The sequence below is a fragment of the Nerophis ophidion genome, linkage group LG19, assembly GCF_033978795.1.
Source record: "Nerophis ophidion isolate RoL-2023_Sa linkage group LG19, RoL_Noph_v1.0, whole genome shotgun sequence".
In the NCBI taxonomy this organism is placed as follows: domain Eukaryota; kingdom Metazoa; phylum Chordata; class Actinopteri; order Syngnathiformes; family Syngnathidae; genus Nerophis; species Nerophis ophidion.
Window position 1 is genome coordinate 2,151,608 of NC_084629.1, and position 16,077 is coordinate 2,167,684.

The window sequence follows — 16,077 nt, forward strand, 5'->3', positions numbered from 1 at the left end:
CTTTTTGCAGATGATGTAGTCCTGATGGCTTCATCTGGCCGGGATCTTCAGCTCTCACTGGATCGGTTCGCAGCCGAGTGTGAAGCGACCGGAATGAGAATCAGCACCTCCAAGTCCGAGTCCATGGTTCTCGCCCGGAAAAGGGTGGAGTGCCATCTCCGAGTTGGGGAGGAGACCCTGCCCCAAGTGGAGGAGTTCAAGTACCTAGGAGTCTTGTTCACGAGTGGGGGAAGAGTGGATCATGAGATCGACAGGCGGATCGGTGCGGCGTCTTCAGTAATGCGGACGTTGTATCGATCCGTTGTGGTGAAGAAGGAGCTGAGCCGGAAGGCAAAGCTCTCAATTTACCGGTCGATCTACGTTCCCATCCTCACCTATGGTCATGAGCTTTGGGTCATGACCGAAAGGATAAGATCACGGGTACAAGCGGCCCAAATGAGTTTCCTCCGCCGGGTGGCGGGGCTCTCCCTTAGAGATAGGGTGTGAAGCTCTGCCATCCGGGAGGAGCTCAACGTAAAGCCGCTGCTCCTCCACATCGAGAGGAGCCAGATGAGGTGGTTCGGGCATCTGGTCAGGATGCCACCCGAACGCCTCCCTAGGGAGGTGTTTAGGGCACGTCCAGCTGGTAGGAGGCCACGGGGAAGACCCAGGACACGTTGGGAAGACTATGTCTCCCGGCTGGCCTGGGAACGCCTCGGGATCCCCCGGGAAGAGCTAGACGAAGTGGCTGGAGAGAGGGAAGTCTGGGCTTCCCTGCTTAGGCTGCTGCCCCCGCGACCCGACCTCGGATAAGCGGAGGATGATGGATGGATGGATGGATGGATGGATGGTGGCTAATAAAAAAAGTCTTGCCTTTACCGGAAGTAGCAGATGTACGCGTGACGTCACGGGTTGTGGAGCTCCTCACATCTGAACATTGTTTACAATCATAGCCACCAGCAGCTAGAGCAGGAGTCACCAATGCGGTGCCCGCGGGCACCAGGTAGCTCGGAAGGACCAGATGAGTCGCCCGCTGGCCTGTTCTAAAAATAGCTCAAATAGCAGCACTTACCAGTGAGCTGCCTCTATTTATTAAATTGTATTCATTTACTAGCAAGCTGGTCTCGCTTTGCTCGACATTTTTAATTCTAAGAGAGACAAAACTCAAATAGAATTTGAAAATCCAACAAAATATTTTAAAGACTTGGTCTTCACTTGTTTAAATAAATTCATTTATTTTTTTTACTTTGCTTCTTTCGATTAGATAGTACTTTATTTATTCCGTCAGGAAAATTACAATTTTAAGCACAATCCCATTCAAGATCAGACACATATTACAGGGAGACAGAACAGGATCGCTGACGGGTCTGCCGGCTTCCAGCGCCCCTTACAAAAAAAGATGAGATACAGGTAAACAAGGGGGGGAGAAAAAAATAGAAAATTAAAATAAAATAAAAAAAAAATCGGTCTTAGCCTGGGCCCTGGAGAGGGGGTGCAGACTGAGGCCAAGGGAAAAAAACAACAACTCATAGCCATAGTACACATCCCTCTCACATGTGTGTAAGAGGGAAACATCAAACATCAAAGAACACAGAGGACATTAAAGACATTAAAGCAGCAGATACAAGCAGACACTTCTACATACAGCTATGAATAAAAAGTAAAATAAACATATCCACTGTGGTGGCCTCTGCGGTGTTCCACGCCATCGTCCACTGGGGAGGAGGGAGCATGGCCAGAGACAGGAGCAGACCCAACAAAGCAACCAAGACAGCCGACTCCACTCTCAGCCAGTGTCCAGTCCGCAAGTCTTATAACTTTCAGAAAGACAATTTTAGAATTTTTAAACACATATACCTTTTTATCTTTCAAATTCCTTTCTCTTCTTTCCGGACAATTTAATTCAATGTTCAAGTAAAACATTTTTTTATTGTAAATAATAATAAATACATTTTGTTTTAATTCTTCATTTTAGCTTCTGTTTTTTCTACGAAGAATATTTGTGAAAAATGTCTTCAAACTTATTATGATTAAAATTTAAAAAAATTATTCTGGGAAATCTAGAAAATCTTTAGAATCAAATTTAAATCTTATTTCAAAGGCTTTTGAATTTCTTTTACAATTTTTGTTCTGGAAAATCTAGAAGAAATAATGATTTGTCTTTGTTAGAAATATAGCTTGGTCCAATTTGTTATATATTCTAACAAAGTGCAGATTGGATTTTAACCTATTTAAAACATGTCATCAAAATACTAAAATTAATCTTAATCAGGAACAATTGCTAATGATGTTCCATAAATTATTTTTGTATTTTTTTCAAAAAGATTTGAATTAGCCAGTTTTTGTCTTCTTTTTTTCGGTTGAAATTTGAATTTTTAAAGGTTCGAAATAGCATACAACATGATACATCACACATGCATGCGTACAACATGATACATCACACATGCACGCATACAACATGATACATCACACATGCATGCATACAACATGATACATCACACATGCATGCATACAACATGATACATCACACATGCATGCATACAACATGATACATCACACATGCATGCATACAACATGATACATCACACATGCATGCATACAACATGATACATCACACATGCATGCATACAACATCACACATGCATGCATACAACATGACACATCACACATGCATGCATACAACATGACACATCACACATGCATGCATACAACATGATACATCACACATGCATGCATACAACATGATACATCACACATGCATGCATACAACATGATACATCACACATGCATGCATACAACATGATACATCACACATGCATGCGTACAACATGATACATCACACATGCATGCATACAACATGATACGACACACATGCATGTATACAACATGATACATCACACATGCATGCATACAACATGATGCATCACACATGCATGCATACAACATGATACATCACACATGCATGCATACAACATGATACATCACACATGCATGCATACAACATGATACATCACACATGCATGCATACAACATGATACATCACACATGCATGCATACAACATGATACATCACACATGCATGCATACAACATGATACATCACACATGCATGTATACAACATGATACATCACACATGCATGCGTACAACATGATACATCACACATGCATGCATACAACATGATACGACACACATGCATGTATACAACATGATACATCACACATGCATGCATACAACATGATACATCACACATGCATGCATACAACATGATACATCACACATGCATGCATACAACATGATACATCACACATGCATGCATACAACATGATACATCACACATGCATGCATACAACATGATACATCACACATGCATGCATACAACATGATACATCACACATGCATGCATACAACATGATACGACACACATGCATGCATACAACATGATACATCACACATGCATGCATACAACATGATACATCACACATGCATGCATACAACATGATACATCACACATGCATGCATACAACATGATACATCACACATGCATGCATACAACATGATACATCACACATGCATGCATACAACATGATACATCACACATGCATGCATACAACATGATACATCACACATGCATGCATACAACATGATACATCACACATGCATGCATACAACATGATACATCACACATGCATGCATACAACATTATACATCACACATGCATGCATACAACATTATACATCACACATGCATGCATACAACATGATACATCACACATGCATGCATACAACATGATACATCACACATGCATGCATACAACATGATACATCACACATGCATGCATACAACATGATACATCACACATGCATGCATACAACATGATACATCACACATGCATGCATACAACATGATACATCACACATGCATGCATACAACATGATACATCACACATGCATGCATACAACATGATACATCACACATGCATGCATACAACATGATACATCACACATGCATGCATACAACATGATACATCACACATGCATGCATACAACATGATACATCACACATGCATGCATACAACATGATATGTCACACATGCATACATGATACATCACACATGCATGCATACAACATGATATTTCACACATGCATGCATACAACATGATACATCACACATGCATGCATACAACATGATACATCACACATGCATGCGTACAACACGATGCATCACACATGCATGCATACAACATGATACATCACACATGCATGCGTACAACATGATACATCACACATGCATGCATACAACATGATACATCACACATGAATGCGTACAACATGATACATCACACATGCATGCGTACAACACGATGCATCACACATGCATGCATACAACATGATACATCACACATGCATGCGTACAACATGATACATCACACATGCATGCATACAACATGATACATCACACATGAATGCGTACAACATGATACATCACACATGCATGCGTACAACATGATACATCACACATGCATGCATACAACATGATACATCACACATGCATGCATACAACATGATACATCACACATGCATGCATACAACATGATACCTCACACATGCATGCATACAACATGATACATCACACATGCATGCATACAACATGATACATCACACATGCATGCATACAACATGATACATCACACATGCATGCGTACAACATGATACATCACACATGCATGCATACAACATGATACATCACACATGAATGCGTACAACATGATACATCACACATGCATGCATACAACATGATACATCACACATGCATGCATACAACATGATACATCACACATGCATGCATACAACATGATACATCACACATGCATGCATACAACATGATACATCACACATACAACATGATACATCACACATGCATACAACATGATACATCACACATGCATGCATACAACATGATACATCACACATGCATGCATACAACATGATACATCACACATGAATGCGTACAACATGATGCATCACAGATGCATGCGTACAACATGATATGTCACACATGCATGCATACAACATGATACATCACACATGCATGCATACAACATGATGCATCACACATGCATGCATACAACATGATACATCACACATGCATGCGTACAACATGATACATCACACATGCATGCATACAACATGATACATCACACATGCATGCATACAACATGATACATCACACATGAATGCGTACAACATGATACATCACACATGCATGCGTACAACATGATACATCACACATGCATGCATACAACATGATACATCACACATGCATGCATACAACATGATACATCACACATGCATGCATACAACATGATACATCACACATGCATGCGTACAACATGATACATCACACATGCATGCATACAACATGATACATCACACATGCATGCATACAACATGATACATCACACATGCATGCGTACAACATGATACATCACACATGCATGCATACAACATGATACATCACACATGCATGCATACAACATGATACATCACACATGCATGCATACAACATTATACATCACACATGCATGCGTACAACATGATATGTCACACATGCATGCATACAACATGATACATCACACATGCATGCATACAACATGATACATCACACATGCATGCATACAACATGATACATCACACATGCATGCATACAACATGATATGTCACACATGCATACATGATACATCACACATGCATGCATACAACATGATATTTCACACATGCATGCATACAACATGATACATCACACATGCATGCATACAACATGATACATCACACATGCATGCGTACAACACGATGCATCACACATGCATGCATACAACATGATACATCACACATGCATGCGTACAACATGATACATCACACATGCATGCATACAACATGATACATCACACATGAATGCGTACAACATGATACATCACACATGCATGCGTACAACATGATACATCACACATGCATGCATACAACATGATACATCACACATGCATGCATACAACATGATACATCACACATGCATGCATACAACATGATACATCACACATGCATGCATACAACATGATACATCACACATGCATGCATACAACATGATACATCACACATGCATGCATACAACATGATACATCACACATGCATGCGTACAACATGATACATCACACATGCATGCATACAACATGATACATCACACATGCATGCATACAACATGATACATCACACATGCATGCATACAACATGATACATCACACATGCATGCATACAACATGATACATCACACATGCATGCATACAACATGATATGTCACACATGCATGCATACAACATGATACATCACACATGCATGCGTACAACATGATACATCACACATGCATGCATACAACATGATACATCACACATGCATGCATACAACATGATACATCACACATGCATGCATACAACATGATATGTCACACATGCATACATGATACATCACACATGCATGCATACAACATGATATTTCACACATGCATGCATACAACATGATACATCACACATGCATGCATACAACATGATACATCACACATGCATGCATACAACATGATACATCACACATGCATGCGTACAACATGATATGTCACACATGCATGCATACAACATGATACATCACACATGCATGCATACAACATGATACATCACACATGCATGCATACAACATGATACATCACACATGCATGCATACAACATGATATGTCACACATGCATACATACAACATGATACATCACACATGCATGCATACAACATGATACATCACACATGCATGCATACAACATGATATGTCACACATGCATACATGATACATCACACATGCATGCATACAACATGATACATCACACATGCATGCATACAACATGATACATCACACATGCATGCATACAACATGATACATCACACATGCATGCGTACAACACGATGCATCACACATGCATGCATACAACATGATACATCACACATGCATGCGTACAACATGATACATCACACATGCATGCATACAACATGATACATCACACATGAATGCTTACAACATGATACATCACACATGCATGCGTACAACATGATACATCACACATGCATGCATACAACATGATACATCACACATGCATGCATACAACATGATACATCACACATGCATGCATACAACATGATACATCACACATGCATGCATACAACATGATACATCACACATGCATGCATACAACATGATACATCACACATGCATGCATACAACATGATACATCACACATGCATGCGTACAACATGATACATCACACATGCATGCATACAACATGATACATCACACATGCATGCATACAACATGATACATCACACATGCATGCATACAACATGATACATCACACATGCATGCATACAACATGATACATCACACATGCATGCATACAACATGATACATCACACATACAACATGATACATCACACATGCATACAACATGATACATCACACATGCATGCATACAACATGATACATCACACATGCATGCATACAACATGATACATCACACATGAATGCGTACAACATGATGCATCACAGATGCATGCGTACAACATGATATGTCACACATGCATGCATACAACATGATACATCACACATGCATGCATACAACATGATGCATCACACATGCATGCATACAACATGATACATCACACATGCATGCGTACAACATGATACATCACACATGCATGCGTACAACATGATACATCACACATGCATGCATACAACATGATACATCACACATGAATGCGTACAACATGATACATCACACATGCATGCGTACAACATGATACATCACACATGCATGCATACAACATGATACATCACACATGCATGCGTACAACATGATGCATCACACATGCATGCATACAACATGATACATCACACATGCATGCATACAACATGATACATCACACATGAATGCGTACAACATGATACATCACACATGCATGCATACAACATGATACATCACACATGAATGCGTACAACATGATACATCACACATGCATGCATACAACATGATACATCACACATGAATGCGTACAACATGATACATCACACATGCATGCATACAACATGATACATCACACATGCATGCATACAACATGATACATCACACATGAATGCGTACAACATGATACATCACACATGCATGCGTACAACACGATGCATCACACATGCATGCATACAACATGATACATCACACATGCATGCGTACAACATGATACATCACACATGCATGCATACAACATGATACATCACACATGAATGCGTACAACATGATACATCACACATGCATGCGTACAACATGATACATCACACATGCATGCATACAACATGATACATCACACATGCATGCATACAACATGATACATCACACATGCATGCATACAACATGATACCTCACACATGCATGCATACAACATGATACATCACACATGCATGCATACAACATGATACATCACACATGCATGCATACAACATGATACATCACACATGCATGCGTACAACATGATACATCACACATGCATGCATACAACATGATACATCACACATGAATGCGTACAACATGATACATCACACATGCATGCATACAACATGATACATCACACATGCATGCATACAACATGATACATCACACATGCATGCATACAACATGATACATCACACATGCATGCATACAACATGATACATCACACATACAACATGATACATCACACATGCATACAACATGATACATCACACATGCATGCATACAACATGATACATCACACATGCATGCATACAACATGATACATCACACATGAATGCGTACAACATGATGCATCACAGATGCATGCGTACAACATGATATGTCACACATGCATGCATACAACATGATACATCACACATGCATGCATACAACATGATGCATCACACATGCATGCATACAACATGATACATCACACATGCATGCGTACAACATGATACATCACACATGCATGCATACAACATGATACATCACACATGCATGCATACAACATGATACATCACACATGAATGCGTACAACATGATACATCACACATGCATGCGTACAACATGATACATCACACATGCATGCATACAACATGATACATCACACATGCATGCATACAACATGATACATCACACATGCATGCATACAACATGATACATCACACATGCATGCGTACAACATGATACATCACACATGCATGCATACAACATGATACATCACACATGCATGCATACAACATGATACATCACACATGCATGCGTACAACATGATACATCACACATGCATGCATACAACATGATACATCACACATGCATGCATACAACATGATACATCACACATGCATGCATACAACATTATACATCACACATGCATGCGTACAACATGATATGTCACACATGCATGCATACAACATGATACATCACACATGCATGCATACAACATGATACATCACACATGCATGCATACAACATGATACATCACACATGCATGCATACAACATGATATGTCACACATGCATACATGATACATCACACATGCATGCATACAACATGATATTTCACACATGCATGCATACAACATGATACATCACACATGCATGCATACAACATGATACATCACACATGCATGCGTACAACACGATGCATCACACATGCATGCATACAACATGATACATCACACATGCATGCGTACAACATGATACATCACACATGCATGCATACAACATGATACATCACACATGAATGCGTACAACATGATACATCACACATGCATGCGTACAACATGATACATCACACATGCATGCATACAACATGATACATCACACATGCATGCATACAACATGATACATCACACATGCATGCATACAACATGATACATCACACATGCATGCATACAACATGATACATCACACATGCATGCATACAACATGATACATCACACATGCATGCATACAACATGATACATCACACATGCATGCGTACAACATGATACATCACACATGCATGCATACAACATGATACATCACACATGCATGCATACAACATGATACATCACACATGCATGCATACAACATGATACATCACACATGCATGCATACAACATGATACATCACACATGCATGCATACAACATGATATGTCACACATGCATGCATACAACATGATACATCACACATGCATGCGTACAACATGATACATCACACATGCATGCATACAACATGATACATCACACATGCATGCATACAACATGATACATCACACATGCATGCATACAACATGATATGTCACACATGCATACATGATACATCACACATGCATGCATACAACATGATATTTCACACATGCATGCATACAACATGATACATCACACATGCATGCATACAACATGATACATCACACATGCATGCATACAACATGATACATCACACATGCATGCGTACAACATGATATGTCACACATGCATGCATACAACATGATACATCACACATGCATGCATACAACATGATACATCACACATGCATGCATACAACATGATACATCACACATGCATGCATACAACATGATATGTCACACATGCATACATACAACATGATACATCACACATGCATGCATACAACATGATACATCACACATGCATGCATACAACATGATATGTCACACATGCATACATGATACATCACACATGCATGCATACAACATGATACATCACACATGCATGCATACAACATGATACATCACACATGCATGCATACAACATGATACATCACACATGCATGCGTACAACACGATGCATCACACATGCATGCATACAACATGATACATCACACATGCATGCGTACAACATGATACATCACACATGCATGCATACAACATGATACATCACACATGAATGCTTACAACATGATACATCACACATGCATGCGTACAACATGATACATCACACATGCATGCATACAACATGATACATCACACATGCATGCATACAACATGATACATCACACATGCATGCATACAACATGATACATCACACATGCATGCATACAACATGATACATCACACATGCATGCATACAACATGATACATCACACATGCATGCATACAACATGATACATCACACATGCATGCGTACAACATGATACATCACACATGCATGCATACAACATGATACATCACACATGCATGCATACAACATGATACATCACACATGCATGCATACAACATGATACATCACACATGCATGCATACAACATGATACATCACACATGCATGCATACAACATGATACATCACACATACAACATGATACATCACACATGCATACAACATGATACATCACACATGCATGCATACAACATGATACATCACACATGCATGCATACAACATGATACATCACACATGAATGCGTACAACATGATGCATCACAGATGCATGCGTACAACATGATATGTCACACATGCATGCATACAACATGATACATCACACATGCATGCATACAACATGATGCATCACACATGCATGCATACAACATGATACATCACACATGCATGCGTACAACATGATACATCACACATGCATGCGTACAACATGATACATCACACATGCATGCATACAACATGATACATCACACATGAATGCGTACAACATGATACATCACACATGCATGCGTACAACATGATACATCACACATGCATGCATACAACATGATACATCACACATGCATGCGTACAACATGATGCATCACACATGCATGCATACAACATGATACATCACACATGCATGCATACAACATGATACATCACACATGAATGCGTACAACATGATACATCACACATGCATGCATACAACATGATACATCACACATGAATGCGTACAACATGATACATCACACATGCATGCATACAACATGATACATCACACATGAATGCGTACAACATGATACATCACACATGCATGCATACAACATGATACATCACACATGCATGCATACAACATGATACATCACACATGCATGCATACAACATGATACATCACACATGCATGCATACAACATGATACATCACACATGCATGCATACAACATTATACATCACACATGCATGCATACAACATTATACATCACACATGCATGCATACAACATGATACATCACACATGCATGCATACAACATGATACATCACACATGCATGCATACAACATGATACATCACACATGCATGCATACAACATGATACATCACACATGCATGCATACAACATGATACATCACACATGCATGCATACAACATGATACATCACACATGCATGCATACAACATGATACATCACACATGCATGCATACAACATGATACATCACACATGCATGCATACAACATGATACATCACACATGCATGCATACAACATGATACATCACACATGCATGCATACAACATGATACATCACACATGCATGCATACAACATGATATGTCACACATGCATACATGATACATCACACATGCATGCATACAACATGATATTTCACACATGCATGCATACAACATGATACATCACACATGCATGCATACAACATGATACATCACACATGCATGCGTACAACACGATGCATCACACATGCATGCATACAACATGATACATCACACATGCATGCGTACAACATGATACATCACACATGCATGCATACAACATGATACATCACACATGAATGCGTACAACATGATACATCACACATGCATGCGTACAACACGATGCATCACACATGCATGCATACAACATGATACATCACACATGCATGCGTACAACATGATACATCACACATGCATGCATACAACATGATACATCACACATGCATGCATACAACATGATACATCACACATGCATGCGTACAACATGATACATCACACATGCATGCATACAACATGATACATCACACATGCATGCATACAACATGATACATCACACATGCATGCATACAACATGATACATCACACATGCATGCATACAACATGATACATCACACATGCATGCATACAACATGATACATCACACATACAACATGATACATCACACATGCATACAACATGATACATCACACATGCATGCATACAACATGATACATCACACATGCATGCATACAACATGATACATCACACATGAATGCGTACAACATGATGCATCACAGATGCATGCGTACAACATGATATGTCACACATGCATGCATACAACATGATACATCACACATGCATGCATACAACATGATGCATCACACATGCATGCATACAACATGATACATCACACATGCATGCGTACAACATGATACATCACACATGCATGCGTACAACATGATACATCACACATGCATGCATACAACATGATACATCACACATGAATGCGTACAACATGATACATCACACATGCATGCGTACAACATGATACATCACACATGCATGCATACAACATGATACATCACACATGCATGCGTACAACATGATGCATCACACATGCATGCATACAACATGATACATCACACATGCATGCATACAACATGATACATCACACATGAATGCGTACAACATGATACATCACACATGCATGCATACAACATGATACATCACACATGAATGCGTACAACATGATACATCACACATGCATGCATACAACATGATACATCACACATGAATGCGTACAACATGATACATCACACATGCATGCGTACAACAAGGTTAAAGATTGCTTTGTGTATAATTTTAGCTGTTTGCAAATTCACTATGTCGTGGAATTTCAGTATTTTCGATTCAATGAATGAAAGGTTTGTATCTTCTCTATCTCCAACATTGTGTATTATTCTAACTCAGGGGTGTCCAAAGTGTGGCCAGGGGGCCATTAGCGGCCCCCAGGTAATTTTTTAACGGCCCCACGGCACATTTTAAAAATACGATTGAAAAAATTCAAAACATAAAAAGTGGTATAAAATAGCAAACAGGTGAAATGTAACAAGAAAATGTTGCAGTGTTTACTCTACTAACACAAAGTTGCCCTGCAGGCTGTTTCTTTCTTTAAAACATAATAATGAATCAAAATCAACGTATTGTGAATTATTGACCTATTCAAGGCTCCAAATACGTCACATTAAATATTCCACTTTGAGATATTTTGGGGGGAAATTAGGCATTTTTTGTGTTTGCCATATAAAAAAATTGAGCTGTTATTTATTTTAATTTTTTTTTTTTTAAATAAGTCCCGAAAACGAACAAACAAAAATCATAAACAATAATACAACTTATAATTAACGGATAGATCTGAAGATGATCTCGAGATTATTATGTTGAAAGTAAACAATTTATTTTTTAACACTTTAATGATTGGGACCCTTTTGGATCCCCAATAATTTTGGTGTGATTTGTTTTTAAGTGTCATTGCTCAAAAAATAATAATGAATTAAAATCAATGGTGTTATGAGTTTTTGACCTTTTTAAGGCTTCAATTATTATATAATCTCAAATATTCCACTTAAAAATTTTATTGGGTGAAAATATTGCATATTTTGTATTTTTTTCCATAAAAAACAGTTTTCTTTGACAAAAAGAGCATATAACTTAAATCTTTAAAAATGTTATATTCACCGCTAATACTCATACTTGCTACCCCCCCCACCCACAATTTTCCAAGGAGACTCCCAAATTTCAGTGCCCCTCACGAAAATCACAGGGGGCAACCATTCTCCCAAATTTCTCCCGATACCCACATGGACAACAATATTGGGGGCGTGCCTTAAAGGCACTGCCCCGAGTGTCCTCTAAAACCTTTCGTCACGTCCGCTTTTTCTACGTCGAAACAGCTCCCGGCCTAGTCACATGATATATGTGGCTTTTACACACACACACGCTAATGCAATGTAAACTTTTTCAACAGCCATACATGTCACACTGAGGGTGGCCGTATAAGCAACTTTAAGACTGTTACAAATATGCGCCACACTGTGAACCAACACTAAACGAGAATGACAAGCAAATTTCGGGAGAACATCCGCACTGTAACACAACGTAAACACAACAGAACAAATACAAAGAACCCCTTGCAGCACTAACTCTTCCTGGACGCTACAATATAAAAATGTATTATTAGCCTGTGGGAAAAGTTTATTTTGATATTTACCTGAGAAGGCTGCAAATAGAAAAGAGGCATTCAATTTCTATTTAAATTTGATTTGATATGCCATTGCTATTTTTAAATTATTAGTATTATTTGAAACTCGATTTTGCATGTCACTATAAAGTTATATAAGTCTCGTTTGTTCAATATTCACTGCAAAACTTGTTTGGGTCCTTATTAAAAGGTTCATTTTGGCCCACTCTGTATTTGAGTTTGACACCCCTGATCTAGAGATTTAAATCTTGAAAAATAATACAGATAATAATACTGAATAATAATGACACATTTTTTAAAAAATTTTTGACAAAAAACCTATGGTGACTAAGTGAAGGCCTAAATGTATATTTTTTTATACATATATTGTATTGGATTTTAAAATTTAAAAAAATATCAATTCGATTTTTCAGTGTGCGGCCCTCAGTGGAAAAAGTTTGGACACCCCTGTTCTAACTGATCTTTTTTGTAAAACGGTTAATGAACGAAGTGTACTTTTGTAGTTTATTCCCCATATTTCTACACAATAATTGAGATATGGTAACACTGACGAGCAGTAGAGAATATGGAGTGATGTTTGGTGGAGAACATGTTTTGCTTTATTCATTATCGACGTTTTTCTTGCTACTTTATGCCGTATATTTTTTTTACATGAGATTTCCAGTTCAATTCATCATCAATCATTAGACCTAGAAATTTGGTTTCATTTACTCTTTCAATTTCTATTACGTCTATTTGTATTTGTGTGTTGACTTTCTCTTCTACTGTTACCAAATAGCCTCACAATAATTCATTTATTAGTAGATATTTATTTTTCCACGGATTCAAAAATTACATAATTACAACTCACAT